Source organism: Nematolebias whitei, chromosome 23 (assembly GCF_014905685.2).
Source record: "Nematolebias whitei isolate Nwh7 chromosome 23, NemWhi1, whole genome shotgun sequence".
Classification (NCBI taxonomy): Eukaryota; Metazoa; Chordata; class Actinopteri; order Cyprinodontiformes; family Rivulidae; genus Nematolebias; species Nematolebias whitei.
The window spans coordinates 2411763-2416628 of record NC_056520.1 but is presented as its reverse complement, the minus strand read 5'-3'; positions in this window follow the sequence as shown (position 1 = coordinate 2416628).

Here is a 4866-nt window from a genome sequence, read left to right as displayed (position 1 = left end):
ACAGTTATAATAAAAATAACAGTTATAATAAATATGTTATAATAAATGTTATAATAAATACAACAACAGTTATAATAAATACAACAACAGTTATATTTATTATAACTGTTGTTGTATTTATTATAACAACAGTTATAACAAATATAACAACAGTTATAACAAATATAACAACAGTTATAATAAATGTCAGAGAGCAGAGTGTTTTTGTGCTGCTCAGCCTTTCTCAGCTTGTAGGAGCAGAACTAATAAACTCCAAAGAGACGTTGGTGTGTTCTCCAGTTTGGACCAACTGTCATGCAGACGCTGCATGCATGATGAGGGTTGATCAGGGTTGCCAGATAAATGTAAAATGTTTTATTTACCCCCTCCTTTTCTGTGCACATGTTCAACAAACAACACACACCTCATCTTAGAATATCTTTATTCAGCACATAGGACAGTTTAGGTCAAAATACTATAATTTTAAAGTGACAGTACTATAGTTCATTATTACTTATCTGGCAACCCGACTGACATGGATACTACAGCGTTTTTGTTTAAACTCGCTCATTTTAAACATTGAAAAAACACTAATGTTTCCAGAAGTTCTCGTGTAAAATTAGGGTCTTATAGCAGGTGGATCACTTTGACTTGGTCTTATTAAAAGGAGCTCCATGATGAAAACATCTGGACACCCCTGCTTTAGACCTTTCTCTGCTCAGATAGACCTGATTCAACGGTTGAATCACCTCTCCATGTTCTGCAGAAGCCTGACGATCACCCACCGATTCAAACCTGGTGTGTTGGAGCAGAGGAACAAGTAAAACCTGCACGATGGTGGACTTGGAGGACCAGGATCGGACACCTTGTTCTAGACATCTCAGTCACCCTCGTCTGAACACTCAACTGCACGTCTAACGAGGTCTGAATAAAGAGTGCACTTTTGTTTAGAGCGCTTCACAGATAAATGTGTGGTCTGGATACAAACGTTAATCACAGCAGACGTCGCTCCTCGGTGTCTTTGCTGGAAAAGCTCATTCTGCAGCACACTTTTTCTGTTTTTAATCAAATGCACAATAAACGTTTATTACAGTAAAATAAGGCAGATGCCACGAGTTTTCAGACTGCAAGCGTGACTCAACGTGACGCTTTGGAGAACAATCCACTGAGAGACGTAGCACCTACCAAGATGGCCTCCACAACTCTCACCTACCCATTCCAGGGTATTTACGTTTCAGATGAAGCGTCTTCTCACCCCAAAAAAACCCATCATGGCCACTTTTTTAAACATTAAAAACAAACTAATTGGAGCAAAATAACTGCACACACGACTTCAACTTCTGCATTTTGTTCCAGTGTCTAGTGTCGTCTACAAACTTTAGAGATTATGTGCTTGAATTAATTTAGAAGAAAGAAAAACTTGGATTTTTAAGATGCACGTGAGTTTACAACCAGTTTGTAAAATCTTAAAATCACCACCAAGATTTTAAATTAAATTTTAATAATAAAACACCAGAAAATAGTTTGAGCACGAGCAGAGATGCTTTACATTCAAAAATACATCCAAAGGAGCTGCAGTAAACCTTTTTCTTTTGTTTTTAAATGAATTTGTGCAACTTTTCCCAACCAATAACACAGATTCCCAGCAACAAACCTTAAACTGGGTGAACAATGTGCAACTATTTACTTTTAACACAAGACTTGGGGGTGAATGCAAATATGCTGATCATAAATGTTGATATGGTCTAAAGAGCTGCACTGCACAGAAAGCTTCAAAAATCCATAAATGCATAATTTGATTTATTTGCACCCTGGCTGATCATAACAGGATGCAAAAATAAATTTGCACCAATATTTCAGCCGTTCTTTGGGACCAAAATCCCACTTCAGAACATGCAGTACTTTTCTGTTGCCATCCTGCCTGGCCAGACAGCCTGACGTTTGTGGTGACGCAGAAGAAAATACCCTTTTTTATTTTAAAGTGGGTGAAGACCGCTAGACAGGCTTTATACATTTAATGAAAATTAAAAGCCTGAGGATGCAACAAGAACCGCGTCGTTTATTTTCCTCCGGCTCCATCCTCATGCACCTCCATTTTATCATTGTTTCAGAAAAACGCAGTGAACATAATAGTTCAAGGGTGCGCTTCATATATCCACCGGCGCGCGCCCACACGAAACTAGCGTTGTCGTTTCACTTTTTTTTTTTTTTTGCTTAAACGTACAAAAATGTCCAGATTTAAAGCGACCTACAGCACCGAGAAGCTACACATAAAGCTTAAACAAATAATGGCACAGAAACGTGAAGAATCCAGACACAAGATAACCGGAAGAAGCCCGTGTTTCATCTCGTCTCCGCAAAACGCCACGTTCACAAGTTCAAATGAAGCGTACCCAAGCTGCCTAGCGATAGCATCTCGCTAACGGTGTTTGGCTAGCCGGCAAGCTAATGTTTGTTCTAACGTTGTCCCAATTTTACAAAAGACGCTGCAAATAAAACTGGCGCGGCTTACCTGCTGCTCTAGACCGTGGGCACTTTCGACGGCCACATGACTCATAACTATTGAATATGGAGGAAAAATGTTGGCGTTGAAGAAGGACCTCTTTGTTTGCCGGTTATGTTTTTTTTGAGGGGGCTTCTTTTTGCCTCTTTCTGTGGTCACGATAATTTGACAGTTACTTCATTTGTCCTAAAAGGCCTATTTATCTTCTCCAAATCTTTTGTCTTGAATTTAGAGTGACGGTAAAGTCCAATGTTTTCGCTTCAATGATGATACTTGAAGCAAACCCAGCTGCGTCGGCTCGCTCTTCAACTGAAGCGCAGATGAAGTCATGTAATCCGTCAAGCTCGCGACAGGAAAAGCAACTTCCATAACATCCGGTCATTCCAGAATAAAAGCGCAAAGCAAACGTTAAATTGGGCGTGTAAATAAAATATATAAGGCACTTGAAAATACTATAAGTAACTTTATAGCTCTCTACATAATCAATTATAAATATCAATTAAATTTCTGTTGCTTAAAAGAACGGATATCTTCCGTTTTCCGGTTTGTCCGTTAGCATTACAGCTAGCTTGACGGTCGCATCCAAACATTGAACTCCAAGTATCGCGAGACTTAAAAGTTGTTTCTCGTGATATTAAACTGTCCAGTGTAAGCTGAGCTACCGCCACACCAAACTTAACTGACTGAATTAAAGTCTGATGAAGAAAACTCATCAGAGACTCTACTTCCTCAGGCGGCTGAGACGAGCTGGTCTGGAAGCTCAGTCCTCACCTGCTTCTCCAGGTGTGCAGTGGAGAGCATCCTGTGCTCCAGCATCAACGTGTGGCATGGAGGCTTTTCAGAGAGTGGTGAAGGCTGCACAGATGTTGGAGTCAGCCTCCCCACCATCACCGACATCTACACCTCCTGATGCAGGAAGAGGGCCACCTGCACCATGAAGGACCACACTCACCCAGCACACACACTTTTTTCTTAGTTCACATCTTAAGATGTTACCATTGCTTTTCTTTCACATTTTATTGTTGGATGTAACTGGGACCCTGTGGACATTATTTCGCTCCACCACATGAGGAGCGAATGACAATAAAGAAACTCTGACTCTCTCCGATTAGCTGTGGCGTCCATCTTGAAACCGGTTGTCTCTAAAAGGTAATCACTTGTACGTTTAATAATTCATTTCTAAATGTTTAATTTGAAGATTTTCTGAAACTAGTTTGCAGTTTAACTACTTTCACAGATCTTGTGCTGTTTTATTCGTCCTTATATCGAAACGTTATTTGTTCGGTCGTGTCCAACGGAAGTGGGCGATTTTTGACTTTTTGTAAATTTTAAATCTTTTAAAACTTTTCTCTTCATTTAAAAAGATGTTTGTCAGAGAAATGCACTGATTTCACTTCCTTTCATTCAAAAACATTGTTCTCTTTGAAATCTGTCTGCTACTGGTTTTGTTTTCTTAATTTTTAGCTACCATGCTGCTACATTTAGCTTTAAGCTCGCCTTCTGAGGCGTTTCACTTTTAGCTAGCTTTTTGCTGTTTTAGCTTTTAGAAAGCATTTGGATACTTTGAGGCAGCTTTAATTCTGGGTTTTAGCTAGCATTTTGGCTCTATAGGATTTTCATTTGTCTTTTCTTATATTTAGCAATTAAGACTTTTGTCCCTTGTAGCATCTTGTTAGCTTTTTAAAAAGTTTAGCTATTTAAAAAAAAAAACCTTTTAGCATTTGGAAATCCTGTGGCTACTTTTAGTTTTTTCTTCTATTATGCTACTTGTTGGTTGCCTTTTAATGCTTTTAGCTTCTAGTTAGCATTTAGCTACCTTTTCGCTAACTTTTGCTCAGTTTTACAAGCTTTTTGACCCATTTAGCTTTTAGCTAAAGTCTTATTTCTTTATATTTTTGTTACTTTAGCAAGTCTGTTTTAGCTTAAAGCTAACATGCTTAAAGCTTTTTGATGCACTTAACTAGCACTTAGCCCATTTTTATTCTCTATTATTAGCTAACTGTTTGCAAATGTTAGCTTCTAGCTAGTCTTTTAAATAAATACTTTTAAATACTGCTAGATAGGTAAAGTTTCTTTCGGCTGCTCCTTTCTGCAGGGGTCACCACAGCGAGCGAACTCAAAGGTTTGGCCATTTGTTTTAAGCCAGATGCCCTTCCTGATGCAACCTGGGCTCGAACCCGCAACCTCAGGATTACAAGACCACAGAGCTACGACAACCCCCTTTGATACTTTAGTTTTGGCTAACCTTTTGCTGCTTTAAGCTAGTGTTTTACTACTGCTTCTAGTACCTTTTAGCTAGCTAGCATTTTGCTTCTTTTAATTTTTAGTGTAGCGCTACATTTGGTAGCATTTTATTACTTTTGGCTGTTAGCTAGCATTTCCCT